This window comes from Mus musculus, chromosome 6 (assembly GCF_000001635.26).
Source record: "Mus musculus strain C57BL/6J chromosome 6, GRCm38.p6 C57BL/6J".
Taxonomy (NCBI): domain Eukaryota; kingdom Metazoa; phylum Chordata; class Mammalia; order Rodentia; family Muridae; genus Mus; species Mus musculus.
The window spans coordinates 117984714-118010137 of NC_000072.6; the positions used below are offsets into that span (position 1 = coordinate 117984714).

Below are 25424 nucleotides of genomic sequence, written 5' to 3' on the forward strand. Positions count from 1 at the left end.
ATGTTTATGTGTTAAAGAGTCAAATGACCCAATTAATAAATAGGATAAGGAATCTAAACCAATTTTCAATAGAGTAAATAAAGATGGTTAAGAAATACCTCAAAAAGAATTCATCTGTTTGTCACAATTAGAAAAATGGAAATGGAAATGGTTTTGAGAGGTCATCTCATCCTGGTCAGAACAACTAAGGTCAACAGAACAACTGGCAAGCGATGCAGCTGAGTCTGTGAGGAAGGAGCCTCGCCCCCTGTGAGGAAGGAGCCTCGCTCACTGTTGGGGGGTTTAAACTAGTGCAGTCACTCTGATAATCAACATGGAGAATCCTCAAAGAATATATCTACATAAGACCCACCTAGACCATTCCTTGTCACATGCTCCAAAAGAACTCCACATCTTACTCCACAGACACTTGCTCAGCCGTGGTCATAGCTGCTCTATTCACAATAGCCAAGACATGGAAACACCCTAAATATCCTTCAGCAGGTGAGTGGACAGTGGAAATGTGCTACGTGCACACTATCGAACACCATTCAGCTGTAAGGGAAAACCAAACTCTGAAATGGGCAGGTAAGTGGATGGAACTGTGTGAGGTAACACAGACCCAAAAGGACAAAAGCCACATGTTCCCGCTCAGCTGCAAATCCTCGGTTGTGAGTGTGTAGCGTGGATGGGAGCTGGGGGGAGTTGGGGGCTGAGAAGGGAATAGCAATACACGATGATATGAGAGGTGGGAAATGGAAAAATGGGGAGGGAGGTCAATACAGAAGGAGAGAGATGAGGCCCAAGAAAAACCAAGGCTGTCTGATAAAGCCATGAGGGGGAGACAGAGAGAGAGAGAGAGAGAGAGAGAGAGAGAGAGAGAGAGAGAGAGAGAGAGAGTGTTAAGCTAGTTGGGCTAACAGTGCTCCTCACAATAGCCATAGACTAATTTATCTATTTGATCTGTGTACGTGTTTTGCCTGCATGTATGTCTCTGTACCATCTACATACCTGCTACCTCTGAAGGCAAGAAGAGGTTACCAGATCTCCTGGAACTAATTACAGATGTTTGTGGGCTGCCATGCGGGTGCTGGGAATTGTACCAGGGTCCTCTGTGATAGAAGCCAGTCTTCTTAGCCTCTGACCCATCGCTCCAGCTCCAATTTGCCATAGTTTTAGTGGACACATTGAATTTTTTAGTGCTGCAAGATAGCTGTTTATTTATGGTATTACAAATGTAGTCAGTCAATGCAGTGTCTTTTTCTAGTTCTGAGGACTGTACTCAGGTTTCATGCATACAAACAACTGAGCAGTGCCTGCCAGTTCTTAAACAGGCCATTTTGTCCATGTTTTTGAGACAGGGTCTCACTATGTCCCCCTAGCTAGTTTATAATTCACATTGTATATCTGGCTGGCTTAAATACTCAGAAATCCACTGGTGTCTTAATCATATCCATTACAAATTCTATCCTCACATTTTCTCTAAGAATCCATCCCCAGTTCCATAAAATGTTTCTCTTCACTTTTAATCCCAGCCTCCAGAGTGCTGGGCTGGGATTAAAAGTGTGTGCCGCAGCTGGGCGTGGTGGTGCATGCCTTTAATCCCAGCACTTGGGAGGCAGAGGCAGGCGGATTTCTGAGTTCGAGGCCAGCCTGGTCTACAAAGTGAGTTCCAGGACAGCCAGAGCTACACAGAGAAACCCTGTCTCAAAAAACCAAAAAAAAAAAAAAAATGTGTGTGCCGCTACTCCTGGGCACCTTCAATTTTTTTTTTTAAAGATTTATTTATTTATTATATGTAAGTACACTGTAGCTGTCTTCAGACACTCCAGAAGAGGGCGTCAGATCTCATTACAGGTGGTTGTGAGCCACCATGTGGTTGCTGGGATTTGAACTCTGGACCTTCGGAAGAGCAGTCGGGTGCTCTTACCCACTGAGCCATCTCACCAGCCCGCACCTTCAATTTTTTTTTTCAAAGATTTATTTATTATATGTAAGCTGTCTTCATTTATTTATTATATGTAGCTGTCTTCAGACACACCAGAAGAGGGCGTCAGATCTCGTTACGGATGGTTGTGAGCCACCATGTGGTTGCTGGGATTTGAACTCTGGACCTTTGGAAGAGCAGTCGGGTACTCTTACCCACTGAGCCATCTCACCAGCCCGCACCTTCAATTTTTAAGAAGCTTTTAAATGTACAGGCTGGTTTCAGGACACTGCTCTCTTTCAAAGTGAGTATATATTTTTCCATATCATTTCAATTATAATAGTTTATTATGTATATTATTAATTGAACTTCTTTGGCAGTTTTATACGTTTATATAGTGCATTCTGATTACTCCTGCTTCTCCTTTACCTCCACCCCACCCTGCCAACCTCCTCTCCTCCTCTGTACAAATCTCCTTCCCCTATTCCTGACTTTTATTTTGCCACCCATTGAGTCTAACCAGGGCCATCCATGTGACCATGCGTTTGAGACTATCCACTGGAGGCCGGTGAGCTCCTCCGTGGTACCCAACAGAAGACATTGACCAGTCCCTCCCAGACTCTATTCATAGCCAACAGTTCAGCCTGGAGGGCGAGGGTCCTGCCATCTCCCCCATCCCCATCTGACTGTGGACAGGGCCAGTCTTGTTAAGGCTCAGGCAGCTGCTGTGTGCTCATGGTTGCAATGACTGTCACACCCTGAAGGTGGCATCTGGCAGGCCCCCTCTCTGTCTTCGGGCTCTTTGGTTTTTGCCTCCTCTTTGTGATCCAGTTTGTTCCATAGTTTGTGTGTCTCTGAGTTCTTACCTCTTTGCTTTTTTCTCTTGCTGACTGCCTTTACTAGTCTTGAATGTTTCCACCTTCATGTATTCGTCTGTTAGTTACACAGGGGAACTTCTATTTGGTGGTAGTTGATGTTGAACTTGATGAAACTGGAAACACTTGTATCATGTTTAATCCTCCCATCAAGGAACACAATCTATTTATTTTATTTATTTATACAGTTTCCATTAAAATTCATATATATGTATGAATAAATATATATATATATATACATACATATACATACACACATATATAGATCATACACACATATATGATTTAGAATCTTGTCTGGGCAGGCTCTGCCCCATTTCGATGGCTCTACCCCAGCTGTGGTGTTGAGTTGCTGTCATGATTGGCACCTGTCTTTGTGTATTATAACTCACATAGCTGATAGCTGGGAGGCTTGGTGCAGGCAGGCAGCCACTTAATGGATTTGATTTGTTTTGTTTTGTGACCTAGTTTTTCTTTAGGGGTTGTTAGTTCAATTTTCTAGATACAGTGTGTATTGTTTGACAGTGTTTCAGGGTAAATCCCGACTCTTCTTATCCCATTTCCTGCCTTGCCAATCCTATCTGCTGTGGCCATCTCACTTGATTTGATTTCTTTGTGTAGTTCAAAATGGATTTTTCTTTAAATTATTACTATTATTATTAAACAGTCACAGTCATAGTTTGTTTTTTCTGACCCTGGGGATCAAATAGAGAGCTTTGGGCAGATGAGGCCAGCCCTGTACTGAGCTACAACCCAGACCTGAACCCAAGTTTTTCTTTTGACCTTGAGACAGCCTCTTGCTATATGACCCAGGCTGCCTTGAACTCATAGTCTCTGTTGGCTTTTTGAGGGCAGGGATTTCAGGAGTGCACCTCCAAGGCAATTTTGTTGTAGCTTTCAGAACTGATATTTAAACCCAGCTTAGCGCTCTCCGATGCGCTACGTCTGAGTCCCAAGCCTGATTGTCTGCAGGTGAGGAAGGCAGTGATTTTTGTTGACTCTGTCTCTGGAGCCTGGGTTGGACTGGAAGTCCCTGCGTAGCTCAGGCTACCTCTTAGCTATGGTCCAGCTCAGCCTCCTGAGTGTTGGGATCACAGGTGTCAGCCTTTGGGCCCGGCTTTACCAGTGACTTTGATGAGTCCTTTCATTTGAAGCCATGACTTGAGGTTGCCCTGGCACTGTGAGGTGGCTTTGTGAGGTTGCCCCGGCACTGTGAGGTGGCTTTGCTCCCCAACCTCCTTTGGGAATGCTGAGAACTTCCTCTGCAGACTTCCATGATGGCTTCAGGCTTCCTTGGAGTTTGTATTGGGGTCTTTATTTCCCCTATCTCCAGTGAGATTTCTTTTCTACTTCAGTTCCATTTCTGGCTTGTTCTCTGGACCTTCACTTGAGGTCTAGGTTCTGACACTTATGGAGTCTCTACATTTGGCAGGGCCATTCTCTTCTTGCCAAAAAGTGTGTTGGGACCACAACTCTTGTTTGGAGACCCTGGTCTTGTGGCATTCCTTCGCATCTTGCCATTTCCTTTAGCTGTGGTACTAGATGGGCCTCCATGTGCCCCTTCATCGTCTACTCTAGGTTAGGCTCTTTCAGTGAGTTTTTTCCTTCTGGGACCCAGGGTCCATCACCACTGATTTTCTGTGCCTTGTCACTTTGAAGTAAGGCCAAGGAAACCTTTAGTCTTTTGTGTCAACTTTCAATTTTTCTTCAACTTAGTTTTCATAATATTTTATCTTTTTCTTTTTTTCTCAATGACTTTCTTCAGACTGTGGGAAGATATGTAGTCTTTCGTCTCGAGAGCTGACAAGTGAAAAGAGGGAAGGCAACTGTTTTCTCAGTTCTCAGGAACAGGTTTCAGGCTGTGGCACTTCTCTGAAAATTCCCTTGAAGGGTTTCTTCGGGGGTGGTGTCCACAGTGGTGGGAGGAGGAGTCTACACTCCTGCTCAACTGGAGAGCAGTGTCGCAAGAACCTCTTTTAGAAATGTGTGTGACAATCGCACCTACACAACTTCAGACCAATTCTTATCCAAGTTTCCAGGAACCGGAATTTTCTCTGTCTGATAGAAATGCTTCTGGTGTAGTCCAGGCTAGCCTCGGACTCTCCAGGTACCCAAGGATGACCCTAAATTTCTGATTCCCTCTCCCAGTGCTGAGATTACAGGCTCTGTCCACCATGCTTGCTTTTTTTTTTTTTGTTTGTTTTGTTTTGTTTTTGTTTTTGGTAGGGATTGAACCCAGGTCTTCATGCATGCAAGGTGAGCACTCTCCTAACTGAGCCACATCCCAGACCCTTCTGTTTTCTGGTCTGTTCCGGTGCAGTCAGGGGCTGCTAGAGACAAGGCATAGGTGGTAGTGGTGGCTCAACCAAACGTGGGCGAGCCTGAACTCTCAGTTGCTCCTTCACCAGAGCAGGCCCACATGTGCAGGCAGGAGGCAACGCTCCCTGTATGCTGCTCTTCATGCTGTCCTAGAATTTCCTCCTCTGTAATATATAGCTTCTAACCTCTGCCTGCTACATAGACAGTGACCCACTGGGACTTACTGAACCTGGCTCACCTGTGTATCGGTCAATCTTCACTTGCATCGTTTCTGTCTTTTGGCTTCTGTGGGTGATGCTGGTGACCAAGTGTCTGTATCAACAGGGACTAGAAATGATAGATGATAAACAGTGTCTATGTTTATCTGGGAGAGGGGAAAACAACTGTTTTCTACCCTAGCTGCCCTGCTTTAACATTCCCACCAGCACTGTAGAAAGAGGCCAAGACCTTTGAGTTTCTAATGCAAGAAATCACTGTGAGATTCAGCGCTGAAGATCGCCCATTTTCTTCTAAGAGGTCCATAGTCTTAGTTCTAATGTTTAAGTTCTAGACAACTTCCAGTTAATTTTTGATGTATGAGGTTGAGTTCCATTTTTGTCCTTTTGTACACTCATTTTCTACTTTTTTGTCATAGCGGAACAAGACTGTCTAAAGAGAAACCTGAGCTTTTAATTTGGTCTTGGGCCCCTGCACTTGGCTGAATGTCCCCACAGCTCCAGCGATCACACACATGTATTGTTCTTTCCTTACAACTGTCTATATATTGGATCTGAGCACATTTTTACTTCCTTCCTTTCCACTCTAGATGTTGTTGTTATTTGTAACTGAACACCTTCCTGTCTTCTATGCCCACAGACTGCTGTGGAACACTAATTATGCTCCTTCTAAAGTCTTATTCTGCTTGTTCGATTCCCTGTGGGTCCTTGAACGTTTCCGGGATGCTCTCGCTTCAGCTTTTGTGACGCTTGTTTCCTTGGGTGTGTGTTCAAGCAGTGGCTCAGGGCTGGGAGCTCATCCATGGCTTTTCCTTTCCTGTTTACCCAGTGAAGATGCTGCAGTTCTTCCTGCCGCTCCCTCCTAGGCAACAGTGGGGAACATCTAGCCTTGCATCTGTGAACCCAGTGAGGCACTTCCCAAAGTCGGACTTCCTGGTCTAGTGGGGTTTTCCGGACTCTTTCTGGCCTCCAAAGCCCAGGAGACTTACCATTTTGTAAGGTGAGGAAGGCACAGGGCCCAAACTTCTGCTCTCAGCAGCCTGACACCCTGCGCACCTTTCTTTGCAGACTTGAGCATAAGTTGCCTTTCACGGGATTTTTGGAATTTCTTTTATTATCTTGCCAATTGTGGTAGCAAGGAACTAAAAAGACCTCATTTGCTTTATCAAATGGGTATTTTTTTCCCAGATGTTACCATGGGGTGGGCATGGGTCATGTGGAGACAGTTCCTTGTGCGCTGAGGTCCCCTCAGGTGTCTGAGAGCTGTCACATTACTTATTGGCAAGCAAGCTAGAAGGTGTCCACAGGAGCTCATAGAACCGAAATGTCCCAGCCCTGAGAGGTTTCCAGAGAGTCTAGGGGCCTCACTTCTCATCCTTTCCCATCCTCTCTCCAGGAGTTTGTCGCCACTCCCTGTTTTGGCTGCGCTCCCTATGGTAACCAGCTGTGCTGTGGGAAGACATGAGAGACTGGTTCCGGTCCAGGCCCTTCCACTGGCTCAGTCCCAGACTTGAGAGGCGAGGTTCATCTTTCCTACTGCCTTAGCTGAGGAGGTGTGGGTACATAATGAAAAAAAAAAATCAGATGCTCAGTTACAGAGGGCTCATGTGGTAGTCAGTCACTCTCTAATCCGGGGAGAAGCATGGGGCTCTCCCCGCCATGTCTCATTCATTCCTGTCCAGGACCACTCCTGGGGACACCACAGAGAAGTGGTTGATGGTGGTCATCTCTTATCTCCACTCACATTCTTGTCTCATCCTCCCTCCGTGGCAAACACTGGGACGTGTTCAAATAGGACAAGCATCGTTATTAGCTCGGGATAACAGCCTTAAATGCTTTAGACAGCTAAAAGGTTGCTACATGGGATTTGACTGTTCAAATAGAACAGGCTTGAGCTCTCAGGGGGATGCTAGACAAGAGCCCTTACTGCTCTCAGAAACCAGGAGAGTGGTGCTTCAGGGGTCAACTGAGAGCACTCCCTGGCAGGGCGAGACCCTGGGAAAGCAGCTCACCAAGGGGAGCAGCTGAAGTCTGCAGGGTTGGGAGCAGCAGCAGGAAGGCGTTCCCATCCGCAGCCCACGTTTTAGGGACTGAAGCAGAAATGAGTCGCCCTGCTTGAAACTAAGCTTCTGCGGCTGGCTATAGCGAGCTCTTTCTGCAGAGAGGAAAGGCTAGGCAAAAGCCTGGTGTGCAGGGAGCCTCTGCTGAGACCATCTCCAGTGAGTCTCGAATGCAGTCTTCCTTCTCTTAATTTTGTTTCAGGACAAGTACATTAGTTGAAAATTAGTTGGGTCCTTATTGGCTAAATGTGTGTATGCAAATAAGGTGAGAAGTGAGACCAATCAGGGAAAGCAGAGTTGTCAAGAATTCCTGTCTGCTCCAGTTGCTTCATCAATCTTTGATGGCTGCTGCCTGCTTCTCCTCTTGCTTGGGGCTCTGTCAGTTTTATTCAGCTGGTTTACATTCAGCCAGGGGCTTATGTTTCTTTTGCCCTTGGGGCTTGAGTAACTTGCAGGGAGCCTCATATCAGCTAGGAAGCTCTGTATGGGGGTTGAAGGTGGGGGTGGGGTAGCTCTCATCCCCATCCATAGGAGTGGAACTCCATCTTCAGGTTCGAAATGGACGTTGTCTGAGTACAGACAACTCAAATAAGGGGCAAGAGGCCCTAGGTTGGCCAGGTCCAGTCTAGGTCATTGGAACAAGACACCACCCTCTGTCTCCCTCTGCAAAATGGCTTTTGCCATGTTTGCAGGATGTGGCCATACTGACCAGCTAAGCAAAGAAAGTCCTTCCTCGAATTTTCTACTTCTGTCCCTGCTTTCTTTATATAGTCATCCATCCATTCATTCACCTACTCATTCACTAATTCATTCAACTAGCATGGACGAAAGCCTGCTATGAGCCTTATCATCCAAACCTCGACCTCTGAAGACTTGAGTCACCATTCATGCCTCCATCCATCTTCTGCAGTGTATGGATGCTCCCAGCTCAGAGCCTATGGGTTGCTCTCTCGAAGCTGACATGTCAAAGCTGAAAAGACAGAAGTGTAGACAGAGCTTTCTCTCCAGTTGAGATCTCTTGCGACAAAACAAAACATGTCCATGACATGTTAATAACCCACATTGGAGTGAGTGAGACACATGAGGAGGACCCACTGGGTACTAGTCAGGTATAAAGCACCATTAAAATGATGAAAATCTGCCCAAATCAATGTTAGTATTCATAATAAGCTCTTAAAGATGATATGTTATGCCTCCTGACATTCATTTTCCAGTGAAGAAGGAAAGACTAAGAGATGAGGCAATTGGGCCCCCAAGGGACAGCTGTTGGACTCGCTCTTGCTGCTTTACTTTGTTGTGTATTGTTGATACAACACTGAGTAAAACCAGCTTGGGGGAGGAAAGGCCTATGTGTCTCATTACAGGCTGTGTCCACAGTAGGAAACTGAGGCAGGAAGCCGGATGCAGAAACTGAAGCAGCGACCGTGGGGGAGCGCTGCTTACTGCCTTGCTTTTTAAAAAGTCCTTCCGTCTTTCAGAACATGCAAATGCTGTCTCTCTTAAGATCCAAAATCTTTTAACCGTGGGCTCATGTGAAATTAAGAAAAAAAGTTAAATACTTTATTACTCCAAGAGAAAAGAAGTTTAGCAGAACTGCAATCAGGTTAAAGTGAAACCAACATCCAGCAATGCACATCTAATCCTGTAGCTCAGAGCCCAGTGTCTTGGACTCACTCATTAGCTTCTGGGCTCTAAAGACCTTGGGGAAGTCCCAAGGTGAGGCTCTGCCATCACAACACACACAGCTTGTCTAGTAGTCTCAGGTCAGCTTCAATCCACACCTGCTACTGCCCTTGGAAGTCACCAGACAGTCCACAATATATTGGGGTCTCCACTGCAACCAAGGCTGTGCCTTCACCGATGGTCTCCTGACCCTCCCACACGGTGGGAACCCCCTACAACCCCTTCAGTGCTGGGTTCCCAACTGCAACTGAGGCTGTATCTTCATCCACGGCGACTCTTGATCCTTCCAAGGAGACTGTGACCCTGCCATACAGTGCCAAGGCTCAGTTGCTCTCCACGACCCTGCCATGTGTTCAAAACTAGTACCACGAAGGAGCCTCTACTACATTACCAAGTTTGCCTACCAGCTCCAGGTGCAGCCTTGCCTCCCTTGGGCCACAGCTTTGTGTGCGGACCCTGAAGATACTCAGCCCAGAAGACTTCTCCTTAGTGATACTGGTCTCTTAGCAATAACAGCAGGTTTTCCAGCCCCCGGTGACCAGCGTCCATTGTCAGTAAAGCATAGGTTTCACACCCAGATTCTTAATTAGAAGAAAAAGTTGCACAAATGGTCCCAGAAGAGTTTTTGATGGACTCTCAAGCTTCTCTCTGGAACTCAACATTCTTGTCTTCAGAGCGTCCACAACAATAGCCCATTAAGATTAAGCACGGCCAGCATCAACTTATTATTTTTTTAAAGATATAATTTCTTTTTATGTATATGAGTTCTGTAGCTGTCTTCAGACACACTGGAAGAAGGCATCAGATCCCATTACAGATGGTTGTGAGCAACCATGTGGGTGCTGGGAATTGAACTCAGGACCTCTGGAAGAGCAATCAGTGCTTTTAACCGCTGAGCCATCTCTCCAGCCCCCTCCCCCCCCCCGCACCAAATTCTAAATGCATGATCCCCCACATACCAACATGGTCATGGTCACAGCAACACCCCATGTTCCTGGTACCATTTCTGTTCCTGTTTGCTTCTCTGTCACTATAATAAAACACTGACCAAAAACACCTTAAGGAAGGAAAGGGGATTTTTACCGGTTAAGATCCACTATCCAGGGAAACCGGGGCAGACTTCAAGGTAGGAACTGAAGGAATGCTGCCTACTGGCTCACATTTTGCTTTCTTTTTTTCCCCCTATTAATTTATTCTTTATCCACTTTACACCCCCTCCTCCCAGTCTCTCCTCACACAGCCCCTCCCCCCATGCCCCATCACCTTCTCCTCTGAGAAGGAAGAGCTCCCTCTGTGTACCAAACCTCCCTGGCACCTCAAGTCACTGCAAGAGTAGGCACATCCTCTCTCACTGAGGTCAGACAAGGCAGCCCAGTTAGGTGAACGGACTCCACAGGCAGGCAACGGTACCAGCTAATTTTCTTATTACAGCCCAGAGCCACCTTACCAGGGGAAGCATCACCCCAGTCGGTGACAATTAGCAATCGTGACACTACGCCGCAGTATCCTGTGCCATCACCAAAGGGCTTGCACATTCCTCATGCCTGTCACTCCTCCTGGAGGGCTATTTGGAGCGGATAATTGCAGGCCTGCAAGAACAATTTCTACTTAGGCCACAGGGGGGTGCTCCCTGGGTGGAGAGACTGCTATGACTAGTGCTAAGGGTCAAGGCAGTGAGAGGGCTGTGAGACGCTCCTCCGTGCTACCTCCCTGGTGTTGCAAAGCCAAGTCCAGTAAAGACTTGTCTTTCCTTGGCGACTTTCACCAGTGCAGGCTGAGAGAGCAACAAGAAGAGGGAACAGAGAGTGGAGGATTGTTGCATTAAAGGCCACTGGAAAAGCATCAGTTTCCAGCCATGACTTCACACCTGAGGATCTCAGGGCTCCTCTGTGATGTGGCCTGGCCTGGCACCACCCTAGGGCCCAACACTACCCATGGCTGACCCGGACAGTGTTTGGCTTAGGATTTCTGAGGCTAGGCTCCCAAACAGCCTAGCTGGCACTTCCAAGTCCCAACCCAGCCTCTTAGTGCAATCCATCAGCACCTACTCTTTCATGGTTGTGGGAGTCCCTGCTGGCCTGGAAGGGGCCCCCACGGGCAGAGCCTGGTTTCCAATGCCCTGGGCTCCTAAACAGCCCTCCATGCAACCAGGGTTGGTTTCCACTTAGCTACTGAAGAGCTACTACCTTGGACTTGCCCACCAGCAATATGTGCAGCAGGAAACTGCTCTGTGGTGGGGACAGACCTGGTGATCCTTCTTGATCTTGACCTTGTCACCCACTAGGATCAGTCTCTAGGGGTCACAAATGTCTGCTCCTGAGTGACCCAGGCAGTGCATCCAGTTCTTGAGGGGCTCCCAAGCTGTGGCTCTTGAAGGCTGCCCCGAGAGAGGCAGGCATGCCAGAATCTAGCAGTGGCTCCCTACAATGGATGTGACTGCTGAACAGCACCAAAATGACCATAGCAGGGAGGAGAAGCTGAAGAGCAAAGGAGCAGCGCACAGATAAGAGGCTGGGAGGGTCCAGACAGGAGAGCCCGCAGACCCTGGCCACCAGAAGAGTACAAATCTCCAGGGTCCCAGGACACAACCTGAGAATTGCCAGCCTGCAACTGTAGCCCATGCAGGGCTAAGGCTCCCTGTCTTTGAGACCTGCATGGAGACTAAATTAAACAGTACCACTTGCCACTGCTACTCACCTACTGCCACTGTCACTGCTGTCAAACACCCAGGAAAAACAGAAGGCCTAGAGGCCAGCATGTAGGAGCTCACCTGATTTGTTTCAGAATCCTTTTATCTACATGAAAACTTTTATCCCAATTATAAAGGTGTCAGTTCATCTATGAGGAAGCATAGAAACGAACCCAGATAAGCGCCTCAATCCTCCAGTAAATCAAGAGCTCTTTCAAGAGCTCCCTGCAGTTCCCCCTCAGCAGAAAGAAACGGGCCAACTTTCCTCTGTGCATGGCTTTCCTCTCCCAGTGGAGAAAGGAAGAGAGAGAAGAAGACATGGAGGAGATCTCTACTCCACTTAACATCCCAACTGGTCCACTAGCTTCTGTATCTTTCCTTCTGGAAGAACTAAGCATCCCGACGGCGATGGCGAGCTTTGCAGTGATTCTGAGGTATCTGAGGTACCTCAGGTGGGCTTCCTAAGAAAAGCTTATTTAGCTTACAGTGTTGGAGGTGAAGGGCGTGGCTTGGTTCTGGTGAGGGTCTTTGCTGTGTCTCATCATGGCAGACAACAATGGCGGGAGGATGGATGAGACAAGCAGTCAGTCACTATGTGGGAAGCAAAAGAGGAGAGAACTCAGCAGTTCCCCAGTTCCAGTCGCCGGCGCCTGCTCAGTTGCAGCCACCGCCTCCCACCAGCTCGCCCAAGGAAAAGGGAACGCGCGCGAGCACGGGCGTTCTCGCCACAGTGTTTCCCCGGAACCATGAACCCTAAGTGTGCCCGGTGCGGCAAGATCGTGTACCCCACGGAGAAGGTGAACTGTTTAGATAAGTACTGGCATAAAGCATGCTTTCACTGCGAGACCTGCAAGATGACCCTGAACATGAAGAACTACAAGGGTTATGAGAAGAAGCCTTACTGCAATGCACACTATCCCAAGCAGTCCTTCACCATAGTGGCCAACACTCCGGAAAACCTCCGCCTCAAGCAACAGAGCGAGCTGCAGAGTCAGGTGCGCTACAAGGAGGAGTTTGAGAAGAATAAGGGCAAAGGTTTCAGCGTGGTGGCAGACACGCCCGAGCTGCAGAGAATCAAGAAGATCCAGGACCAGATCAGCAATATCAAATACCATGAGGAGTTTGAGAAGAGCCGCAAGGGGCTCATTTGGGGTGAAGGGGTGGAACCAGAGCGCCGAGGAGCCCAGGACAGCAGCAGCTACCGGAGGCCCACAGAGCAGCCGCAGCCTCACCATATCCCAACCAGTGCCCCCGTGTACCAGCAGCCCCAGCAGCAGCAGATGACCTCGTCCTATGGTGGATATAAGGAGCCAGCAGCCCCTGTCTCCATACAGCGCAGTGCTCCAGGTGGCGGTGGGAAACGGTACCGTGCAGTGTATGATGACAGCGCTGCCAATGAGGACGAGGTCTCCTTCCAGGATGGAGACACCATCGTCAATGTGCAGCAGATCGATGACGGCTGGATGTACGGGACCGTAGAGCGCACCGGTGACTCGGGGATGCTGCCAGGCAACTACGCGGAGGCCATCTGAACCCTGTGCCGCCCCGCCCTGTCTTCAATGCATTCCATGGCATCACATCTGTCCTGGGGCCTGACCCGTCCACCCTTCAGTGTCTCTGTCTTTTAAGATCTTCAACTGCTTCTTTATCCCCGCCCCTCCTGCTTATTTTACCATCCCAAGCCTTGTTCTGCCCCTGTCATGGGCTCCTTTGTCTGGCAGGTTTTCCCTTGGACCAATCAACTGATTTTTCTCTCTGGATGGAACAGGCTGGGCACTCTGGGGAGGGCAGGATTGTTCTGAGCAGGGTAGGCTCCCACGGCTGGGCTGAACTAGGAGACCCACTAAAGAGATCAGTTTAGACTGGGTGCAGTGGCAGACACCCTTAATCCCAGCGAAGGGAAGCAGAGGCAGACAGATCTGACTTTGAAGCCAGCCTGGTCTACATCGTGAGTTTCAGGACAGCCAGAGCTATGTAGTGAGGCCCTGTCTCGGAGGAGGAGGTGGGGTTGGTTAGTTCTCAGCTTCACTTCCTGCCTTAGGCTCCTCGGAACCCCTGGCCCAGCTCCCCCGATTCCCTTCCTCCTAGAGATGGGGTGAGCTGCTGAGCTGCGTCCTCTTCATACCTCCAGGTGTGACTCCACACATTCCCAGGAGGTGGGTATTAAGGCCTCAGTTACGTAGAGAACAGCGTGCTGACCTTTCCCCTAGTCCATCTTCCTGACTCTCTGCCTCCTCGGGGCATCCAAAGGAGAGCAGAGTTCCTGCTTCGGGCTGAATCCTTGCCCCTCTGTGCAGTCCTCCACATAACAGAGTGTGCCCATTCTGCCCCCCACACACCTACGGTGGTCAGGGAGCTCCCCAGAAATCCCAGTTTGGGTCAGATTCTTGCCTTAGTTCTAGGGGCAGCAGCAGAAAGGAAGGAACAGGGCGCTCTCCCTCCCTGGGCCTGTTTGCTCCCTGCCTCCTCCGGCCCTCCCGGTGCTCTCCTTATCTCCCTGGCTGGGAGCCTGCAGTGAAGGGTAGAGAAAAGGGTGCCTTTGGGACCTGACTGAGCTGTTTCTTCCTGCTCCCCTGGGAAAAGGTCTCCACGTCTCCTGTGGCCTTTCTTCCCCAGAACAAGGCTGGACTGGCTTTGAGCTCTGCCAAGCCAGAAAATGGCCAGAGTCTTCTGGAGCCCAGGAGGCCCTCCTGCCTCGCTGGGGAGGTGGGAGAAGGCTTCTGGGTTAGACATGTGCTTTCCTGACTTTGTGTCTGAGGCTACAGAGTCCGGTACCAGAAGGGCCGAGTCACCCACACTGTGGTCGGTACCTCTCACTTGAGGCTCTCCTGTCCTTGAAGCAAAGGAGAGAGTCTAGGGCTCCAAAGCTGGTGGCACCATCTCTGGGCTGGTGCTAAACTCAAGTTCCCTCTTTGCCTCTGGGGCCTGGCGGCTTCATTCATCCCTGGGTTTTCTTGTCCCTCCTCCTGGGTCCCCTGATTCTCATCTTTACCTTGAGCCTGATGTCAGGTTCCTTTACATACTCAGACCCTGCTACAGGATAGGTTTGAACCTGAAGACCTTGATCAGGCCAACAATGTGGTTGTCATGAGGGCTTGCTAGAGTTTGCCTGCCTGGTCAATCCCTTTACTTCCGACCCTTGCCTGGGTGAAGGCAGGGCGTGGTCTGGTGGGCAGCATGGGGAAGAGCCTTGTGGGGGCATCTCAGGAGCCACGGGGTGGGGGTGGGGGTGCCAGTCCATTCCATTTCCTCTTATCTCAAAGCACAATGTGGTCCTGGGGACCAGAGGGAGCTTGCTCTTGGAGGGGCTGTGTTCAGGAGGTGCTGTGAGCCTCCTGGTTCCTCTCAGCTGAACCTCCCTTCCTAACGTCAAGTCAACTGTCCTTCCAGTGCCCTAGAAATGGGGGAGACTTTCACACACCTGCAGAGGGGAGAGGAACTACCTAACTAAGGTGCTTAGGGCCCCAAGCCTGCTGGAGTCCATACTTTTCCAGAAACATCTACCCCTAGAAGAGCACAGAATCCCCCAAGCCCATGGTCTCTTCCTTTGTAAAGGTCTTTTCAGCCAATCCAAACCTAGGAAAGAAGGTGCCTTGGCTCGACTGTGAACTTAACTTTTGTGGACCAACCCCGTAATGCAAGAAGCCCCATGGTGAGCGACATGGATTCTCCCCCAGGCTGCTTCCTGTTCTCCCTCCTCACGTCCCTTCCGGGATGTTTTATTTCCTAATAGCTGGACACAAGACAAAAAGTACCACCCCACAGAGCCTATATTTAAACAGAAACAGAAGTGACCCTGTGAAGTCCGCCTCTGTCCAACACACATCTGTGTGTGAATGTGTGTGCGTGAGAGAGTGTGTGTGTGTGAGAAGCCACCCACTCATCTTTTATATGGGGTTGTCATCTTTCTTTGGTCCCCTCCCTCCTAGCCTTGTCCTTGGGATCAGCTCTTTCTGGCCTGTTATGATTTTGAACATTGACTTGAACCACAAAGTGAATCTTTATCCTGGTGAGTCAAATAAAAATGTAATTAAAAAAAAAAAGAGGAGAACTCAGGGGTGGGGCCTCAACCCTCTTCCAAGAGCTGCCTTCGTCTCTTCTGATGACAGGGTCTGTGTGATCCAGGGACCTCCTACCAGATCCCAACTCTTAAAGGTCCCACAATCTTTCCTAATACTGCTACCTGGGGAATCAAGCTTTAAGTCACAGATCTTTGGGAGACAACCAGATCATATACAAGCTATAGCACCCCTCTCCCAGGCAAGGCATCAACTGACTTCCAAGAAACACTGTCAGCCTCTGAGAGTTTATTATTCTATAAAAAATACTTTATTCAAAACCCAGTTGCTGAGCTCCTGCCCTGTTTGACTGGATGAGGATGTTTTGGGAGACTGTGTGGGTTTGTATTGCTGGTGGACACTTTCCTTGTATCTTACATGTGCCACCTCCACACCCGTCTAAGGTCCACTTGACATCATTTGTTGACATTGAGACAGGTGTTTGGAGAGCCTGAGGGTTGTGCCCACATTTGCACAGCCAGTGAGTGGCAGGGCTGGGATTAAGATTGGCTGTGGCTAGTGCAGTCTGTGACAATCCAGCATCTCCTTCCTAAAACTGCTCTGTGTGGCCTCTAAGCAGTCCTGTCACCCATGTTCCAGCATGGAACTAAGGCACATTTTCTCTCTCTGAGAGCTTCCAAATAAGAGAACCACGGGCCATGGAGACACTCAAGATCAGCCTTCACAGGCTGGGGACTTGCTCACCGCTGTGGGGGTGCACATTGTATATTTCTTTCCAGGGAGGTTTTTCAGCACCTAACCTTTGTGCACACCAGTGTTTGGCCTCCTCGTGTCTTTAAGGAGTGGCAGCAGAGTTCCAGCTGTGCTGAGGAGAAAGGGACATTGTCTGCCTGCAGCATTCACAAATCACCTGCTGCATCTTTATCTTCAGCAGGACCTTTCTTGGTGTTGATGAGTGGGTCCTTCAGGCCCAACGTCTGACCTCCAGGAATCTTTTGAAAGGCCACCTGGTTGCTGTCCTTGGTGCTGATCAGCAGGTTGCCTGCTTGCGACTGCCTTCCAAGGACCTCAGTCCCCAGTCCATCTCCCCAAGGCAGAGTATGGGTTATCTATTCTCTGAATAAAGCTGGATTAGACTGGCTATGGTGGTACATGTCTGTCATTCCTGCACTAGGGAGGCTGAGAAAAGAGAATGGTGAATTCAAGATCAGCCGAGGTTTCATAGTGAAATCCTGTCTAAAGAAGATGAAGAAGGAAGACAAGGAGAACGGAAAGGAGGAGGAGGAGGAGGAGGAGGAGGAGGAGGAGGAGGAGGGGGAGGGGGAGGGGGAGGGGGAGGAGGAGGAGGAGGAGGAGGGGGAGGAGGAGGAGGAGGAGGAGGAGAGAAGCAGCTGTGGAGGTACAAGGCCCTAAGCTTAATGACAGCTGATGCTTGGCACCTTTCTAACCTTTCCTTATCTCCAGAGGAGGATGCTGAGCTCTGTGTGGACCCACTTCCTGTGGGGCAGTTGTAAGAGTGCCTGTTGAGATAGAAGCTCCCATGGGTAGAAGGACATTAGTGATGGTCTGAATAAGTGTTGCTTTGATAGTCCATCTCAATTTTCACATACTCAGGAGGCTGAGGCAGAAGCATCATAAGTGCAAAGCCTGCCTGGATTAGAGTTAGTTCAAGACCAGTCTGAGTGATTTAGAAAAGTTATGCCTCAAAATAGAAAGTACAAGGGTCTGAGGGTCAGGGTGGAGCCCACATTTAGAATGTGCAAAGCCCCAGATTTGATCCCTAGTGCTGTTAAAACAAACAAGCAGCCAAGCAAAATAAGGACTGAACCCCTACTCTGTGGCCTGCACCTCTTGGCTCGGCTTTACTTTCTGGCTCAAGATGACAACCAATCCTCAGAAACACATTCACCCTTCCCCCACACTGCCGCTGATGCCTGTAAATGGGTGGCCAGAGTCTGGACTGTTCCTAGTGCTGATCTTCTCCTGGAGCAGTGGAGACCTGAAGGCTCACATCCACCTTCTCTCAGTCATTCAGACATCTCACACCCAAGTGCACAGCTCAAAGAAGAGCCTTGTAAAAAGCAGCTTTTCTAATGGGTCCAGGACCAGGAACTGAAATTCATCTCAGGACATACAAAACCTCCTTTTCCTTCTAGGTTCTTCTGGCCCTGTTAATTCCTCAAAGGTACGCACTGTACACTGGTTTCATGTGCAAGCTCTTGGCCCAGAGAGAGAAAATGTGCCTTAGTTCCATGCTGTAGAGACACGAAGAGTGTTCTACCACATTCCCATGGAAATGGCCAGTGCCATAATGAGAAAATGGGAAAAGCAGGGATCGATGGAGGAACTAAAGGCGTGGCCCAGGCACATCAGAAAATTTAAAACCTTGGAAGCGCACAAAGGAAGAAAATACTTTTTAGAGACCCAGCATCAAGAATTCCCTTTGACTTCTCATCTCAGACCAGGTAAGAAAAGAGTGAAGCGGTTTCACCTACAGAAGGGGGAGGGATGTGCTCCGGGAGAGGGGGGAGGTAGAAGCCAAATAAAAAGCTTCTAGAGTTCTTGTTCTTAATTACTCAGACCGGCAAGTTTATTGAACAATATGTTTGATGATGTGTGCTTATGTGCACATGCATTCCTTTGTGTGTAGGTGAAGACAGTGATGACGGTCCTAACCAGGAACAGAAGAGAGGACATGCCAGGCATGGTGGGCACAGCTGCCGCAGCCGGCAGGCAAAGACAAGGTTTGAAAACCCTTGGCCATGCTGTGCTTAGAGGCAGCTTTGATGCTTTGCTTTTATTTACTTTTCTGTCAGTCGAACTTTTTGGATATGTAGTTTGCCTTCTGACATTAACTTAGGGGAGTCAAAATGTCACTTTTGGTTTAAATATTGTGTCTGGCCCCTTCTTCTCACCCTGATGTTCCTATTACAAGTACTTACACATAGGTGTTCCGCAGTTCTTAAATACCGTGGCCCAGGTTTTCATCCGCATCCCCTTTCCTTTTGGAAGGCTTGTAGTCACAAGCTAATGAGACCGTCACAGTCGTTGTTTGGTTCAGCGTTTTTACTCATTGGTTGGGTCAGAATAACTTACCAACTGCTTATATGCTGTGTTGGAAACCCAGCAGAGATGGAGAACGACCCTGAGAGTCCTCTCTACCAGAAGAGGCTTGCTGTCACCACACCGCAAATTCTTCCAAGCAGTTATTGAAATTCATGATGCTACCCCCATTTCTTTGACAGAAGACGCGTATTCTCAATTGCTGACATTAATGGAACCTTTTTTTTCTTCCTAAATGTGGTGGAAAATGTCACTTTTCAAAGAAGGGAAAGATGCCATCAAATTTAAGTGTTTGGAATCTCTGTTGAACCATTGGCAAGCTCTGTGACAATGGTCTGAATTCTCCCATTCCCCGGGCCTGGGAAAAAGAAAAAAAAGTTTAGTGTTTAGATTTTTAAAGATTATTGGGATTTTTGAACTCTAACCGAATGCATTTATATTATGAGATGGTCATGGGCCAGGATCGGAGGAGCATCATGGTTTAGATGGAAAATTTCCCCTCTAATAAGCTCGCCCATGTGTTTGAACACTTGTTTACCAGCTGATGGTGCTGTTTGGGGAGCTTGTGGACCCTTTGGGAAGTAGAGCCTTGTTGGAGGAAGTGGATCTCTGGGATGGGAGAGTGGGGGGCCTTGAGGTTCATAGCCCACGCCCACTTCCTGATTCATCTGTACCTCTGGTTTACTGAGATATAAGTAAGAAGCCTCAGTGTTCCCATGATCATGGGGGCTAGCCTGCTACCAGGATGGATGAGGGCTAGCCTGCTACCAGGATGGATGTACCCCATCCACCTATGAACCAAAATAAACTCATTCCTTTAAAAGAATGGTTCTAATCCAATGCCTGAGTGTAAGCAAATTGGAAGCTAATTTAATGTTTGTATGTATGTATGTATGTATGTATGTATGTATGTATGTGTGCATGTGTGTGTTCTGGGGATTAAACCCAGGGCTTTGCACATGCATCTTGCTATTAGCGTACACCTCCAGCCCAGAAAAGGAGCCAATTCTGCATAGAAGCCCAGCTCGGAATGGGAGGAGGCAGACTGTACGGAAGCAGGGAGGCAAACACAGAGAGGGCCAAGGCATCTTTTAAAAAGAAAGGTTAGATGTTCAAATGGAAGAAATCAAAGAGAGACTCAAGGGAGGGTGTCTATAGCAGAATATGCCACTCAAATCACAGCTGCCTGAGACCAGACTATCACCCCTCAAAATATGCCAGGGAAGAGACACAATAAGGCACTCAAAATATGTCTCTTTGGTTGGGGGGACTATTTTGAGAACTAGCAGACACAGAATGGATGTGTCTTCTGGTGTTCAGGTACAAAAGTCCAAAAGTATAGGTCCAAGGACAAAAGAAGTGCTTATATTCTGCTTTTGTGGGAAATATCCAGTGTCCACTAAAGTGGGCATGTCCATGCCCACTCCTGTTGGCTGTGAGTGGAGTTCTCACTGGGCTGCTCTGTGATAAGTAGCAGACACCTGCCACCAAGTTGTTTGTCCCATGACTTTCTATCTGCTCCCTCAGTTGCAAACTTAAAAAGAGGAAATATTTATATTGGATCATGGTTCCAAGGTTGCTGTTATTGTCTATTATTCTGTTTCCTGCCCCTGAATCACAAGAAAAATAATTTAGAAATGGCTATTTCCCTTAGATAAGAAACGACTTATCATTTGCCCAATGTCTCCTTTTTCTCACTTACCTACTCCCTCTCTCTGACAACTACCACGATACTTTTGTGCTTCTATGAATTGAACTGTTTCAGATCTCACATGCCCCTTCTGTAGCTAGGCCTACCTCTTCTACACAGCCTGCTCGAATTTTAGACAATTTGAGATTCTGCAATATTTGCATATACACAGAAAATATCCAGGGTAAGGGGCCCACACTCAGACACAAAACTCACTTGTGTTCTGTATATATTTTACACAAATAACCTGGAATGTCTACCATATTTTAGAGTGTCTGCTTTCTGAGTGACTGAAACCCACACCAGGAAGATAGGTGTGGAATTTGCCACTTGGGATATTTTTTTAAATCATATTTTGGTACATTTTGAATGTCAGATATTTGGATTAGGGACATTCAACCTGTTCACAAATGTGATGCAGAGTTATGACCCTATTTACCAAGTGAAAAAAACCCACCATACTCACTGGAGTGGAAGTTCATACAGCGACAGGAGAATGATTCCCAAGGCTCACTCGAGGGAGGAGGTCTGGGGGCGAGTCCCCGCCAAGGGACCCGAGAGAGTTCTCCGAAGCAGCACTGTCCTACTTCGTGGCTTTTGTGGGCGTTCTCATTCTGATCATCTTCAGGCTGTAAACAGACATTCACACATTCTTCTGAATGTAGGACATAGTTCACAATATAAAAACAGGAGAAGGGGGATTGCAGGGGAGGTGGCTGAGGGGTGCTGGTGAATTTCCAGTGGGTTTAGTGTGACCACAGAACCATGTGATCTCAACAACCCTCAGACAGATGAGAGACCATGTGGAGAAGGTGGGGCAGGGTTCATCTGTCACTGGAGAGGGAGGAATGAGATGTAGGGTAGAGGTATGGGTAAAACTGTAACACGTAGCTGGGCAGGAGGCTGGAGAAGTCAGAAGAGAGAGGTTAAGTGGAAATAGGAGATCAACTGGCCATGGGACCAGAGACCCTGAGAACCATAGATGCTTATGGAACCACAGTTTATGGGCAGCTGGTCAGAATGACAGTCATGGTGGCAGGTCTACATTAGAGATCTTCAGAGGAACACAAATTCTCAGGGGACATCATCTGCATGTGGCTGTAACGCTGAGCAGAGGAAGGAAGAGGTAAGTGGACCCAGGAGTCTACAGGGCAGCTTAGTGGGGACTTGCACACAGTGGCAGAGGAGGGAAACCCTACATCACACAAAGGGAGACAGGAAGCCTGCAAGTTGGGAGCACGTGGGAAGAGGGTAAAGGTGGGCCATGTCTGGGTCCGCACAAAGCTACCTGCCGTTGTCAGCTAAACAACGAGTAGCAGGCTGTGCTTGGCCACTGTTTTAGAGAGTTTGTCTTATAGTGTTTGTGATATATGCTGTGTCACCTGGCACAATGACAGCTATGACCAAGATGGCTGTAGTTATGCTAAGGAGGCTTCTTGGCGACTATTTCTCATCTCCACAGCCTACACTGCCCATTGACTCAAAACTACCCCATTTGAACTCATGTGGGGGAGATCAGAACTACTTCCCAGTCCCTTGACCTAGATCTCAGCCATGGACAAGACACACACCTTCGGGAAAGTCTCACCAGGCAGCTCCACTAGGGGAGGACACTGGGGAAAGTGTCTGGCCAGTTTAAGCCCCGGCATAGGGTCTTCGGTTTCAGAATTTTACCATTGACCTGGGCTTGTATGCTCTGCTTGAGCAAAAAGATTAATATGCAATTTAAATTTGATATGAAATGAAATCGCATAGATACTCTGCCTATCTATCCTTGGGTCCTTCTTTTCTGTGACCCAAATACTTGAGACTATGTTTGCAGCACAAGCCCAGTTGTAAACATTTTCTGTTTCTTCAGTCCTAACTATCCTAGCCTGAGCTGCCTTCATCCCTAATCTGTTTATTAGGACAGGTTTTGTTTTCTTGTTGTTTGTTTTTTAGCATTCTATAACAAAATACCTGAAGCTGGGCAGTGCATACAGAACAGAGGGTTATTTAACTCTTTAGAGACCGGACTGATTGATCTGACCTATAGTAAGCTACTCTTCGGTCACGCAAACTATTCATCATGGAGAAAGCATCAGTGAGCAAGAGAAATCATATAGCAAGACATGACGTCAGAGTCTGGGAAAGGTTCAGTAATTTATCAACAACCCTTTCCCGAGAATGAACCAGAGTCCCATGAGAATACATCAGTATTTGAGAGAAACACCCCAAATGGCCTAATCACTTCCACTAGGTTCTGTAACTGCAGTTCCGGAGAATCTGATGCCCTCTTCTGGCCTTGCTGGGCGTTGCATGCACATGGTTCACAGACATACTTTCAGAGAAACACTCATCATACACATAACATAAAAATAAACCTTTAAAAATATATATTTAAAACCTACAGACAGTATCTGAAGAAAGATATGGCCAGATGTTCGCATTGGAAAGACTGTTTATAATTTATAATCATTAAAAATAGTTTTAAAATAACTTTATACAGAGCAAAATGTGCTTTTGTGTGTGTGTATGTGTGTGCGTGTGTGTGTGAGTGAGTGAGTGAGTGAGTGAGAGAGAGAGAGAGAGAGAGAGAGAGAGAGAGAGAGAGAGAGAGAGGGAGGGAGGGAGAGAGAGAGATCATGTGATTAGCACTACCAACGAAGAGGCAGCTCCATTTTGTCACCCCTAGAGGTTTCTGGCTCACTAGTCAAGCTTTTCTCTGCACCAACCATCACTTGGTTTTCCTCTCTACAGTCTTCTCTTTTCTAGGACATCACATAAGAAGAGTTGGGCGGATGATTCTGAGCTTAGCATCTTCTGTGTAATGCAGCCAAGAATCAGCCAAGCTGTGCTCAATACCAGCTCCTCTCTTACTGTTGGGAAGTGTTCTGTTGTCAGCTGCACTGAATGCTTTTATCCATCCATCTTCTGTACAATTTGGGGGTTGTTTCTGGTCTGTGGCCACAGTAGAAATTTTTAGAAACCCCTTTTCAGGAACCAATAGAATACAAGATCCAATCCAGTTAACAATTTAGAAGGTTTAGACTTCTTTAGCCAGCCCCACCCTGTTGGTGTGTATGGATTACTCATGCTTTGCAAGGGCATGCAGGGCATTTCCTAAAAATAGACTACACCCTAAGCTCTAAATAACGCAAGAACAAGCCCAGCATGGTGGAGCAGGCCTGTTAATCTCAGCGCCTGGGCACTGAGGCAGTTGGGATGGAAGTCTCCAATCACCCTGGGCTAGATAGAGCCTGTGCCCATAGTGCCAACTACTCTGAGAATAAGGTGAAGGTCTGCTTGAGCTCAGGAGTTCTAGATCAGCTACAGCAGTGTAGAAAGATCCCACAATTAACACAGAAACCCACAGCTAGATAACATGTAGAGAGTGAGAGACTTTGGAGCACTCAACCCTAAATGGGATTTATTTATTTATTTATTTATTTGATATTTTCTTTATATACATTTCAAATGCTATCCCGAAAGTTCCCTATACCCTCCCTCTGCCCTGCTCCCCTACCCACCCACTCCCGCTTCTTGGCCCTGGCATTTCCCTGTACTGGGGCATATAAAGTTTACAATGCCAAGGGGCCTCTGTTCCCAGTGATAGCTGACTAGGCCATCTTCTGCTGCATATGCAGCTAGAGATATGAGCTCTGGGGGTACTGCTTAGTTCATATTGTTGTTCCACCTATAGGGTTGCAGACCCCTTCAGTTCCTTGGGTGCTTTCTCTAGCTTCTCTATTGGGGGCCCTGTGTTCCATCTTATAGATGACTGTGAGCATAAATGGGCTGTTCTTAACACATCCCATCTGCCAAGGATCAAGGATCTAGGCAGAAGGGGTGGCAGAAGTGGTGGACGATGCCAAGGAAACAGTCTTCAAGACACAACAGGACGGATGCACACATGAACTCAGACTTGAGCAGCACCCACAGGATGAACACCAGTGCCCACCAATGAAAAAGGAGAAAGTATGCAAAGTCCCACCCCTAACCAAGATCCTGTTTGCAATGGATACCTACTAGGAACAGGAAAATCGGCTTTCTTCAGCGGAATGCCAAATCACCCACACTCCAAGGCAGGCCTTATGCCCAGGAGCAGCTGGCTCCTTTTTGGGGGAGGATTTTTTTGTCATTATTTTATTTGCTTGCTTCCCTCCCCTTTTTGTTTTAGAAAGAGAATGTACATGAAGAAGGTTGGATGGGGTGGTGGTGGTGGGGAGATCTGCAAAGGGTTGTGGGATGGAAACCGTGATAAAAATATATTGTATGAAAAAACAAAAAACAAACGCAAGCTGAACTTTTATTTATTTTTTATTTTTTATTTTTTAAAGATTTATTTATTGATTATATGTAAGTACACTGTAGCTGTCTTCAGACACTCCAGAAGAGGGAGTCAGATCTCATTAGGGATGGTTGTGAGCCACCATGTGGTTGCTGGGATTTGAACTCCGGACCTTCGGAAGAGCAGTCGGGTGCTCTTACCCACTGAGCCATCTCACCAGCCCAAGCTGAACTTTTATTAAAGCAAAAAACAAAAGGAGAAAGAACCACAGGGGGAAAATCTTTTCACAAAAAACAAAAGGAGAAAGAACCACAGGGGGAAAATCTTTTCACAATGCAAATTCAGGGGCAAATACCTATTAATGTAGTCACCGAGTTGCTGTATTCTTTTAAAAGTCTATTGGACACACATTTACTTTTGTTTATATGTTATACTTACAAAATGTTTTAAAGTTCACATCAAAAGAACAAAAAATGAAGGAAATGGTAGGAAGAGATATAGATAAATTAAAATTAGTCATAGTGAAGGTGGGCCGTTTGGAATGTTGTGCCTTGAATTCTCCTCCTCCTCCTCCTCCTCCTCCTCCTCCTCCTCCTCCTCCTCCTCCTCCTCCTCCTCTTCCTCCTCTTCCTCCT

The 25424-nt window shown here is 47.6% G+C and overlaps 1 long non-coding RNA gene and 1 pseudogene across 1 annotated transcript; both read left to right on the forward strand.

Moving 5' to 3' along the window:
* Window positions 1-23938, forward strand: Gm38884. Its single transcript, XR_003956500.1, has 5 exons — window positions 1-483; window positions 2005-2210; window positions 17923-18231; window positions 18417-18510; window positions 23274-23938. It is a non-coding gene; the product is annotated as a predicted gene, 38884 (long non-coding RNA).
* On the forward strand, window positions 12345-13658 carry Gm4875 (predicted gene 4875; annotated as a pseudogene).
* Window positions 23939-25424: the final 1486 nt, after the last annotated feature.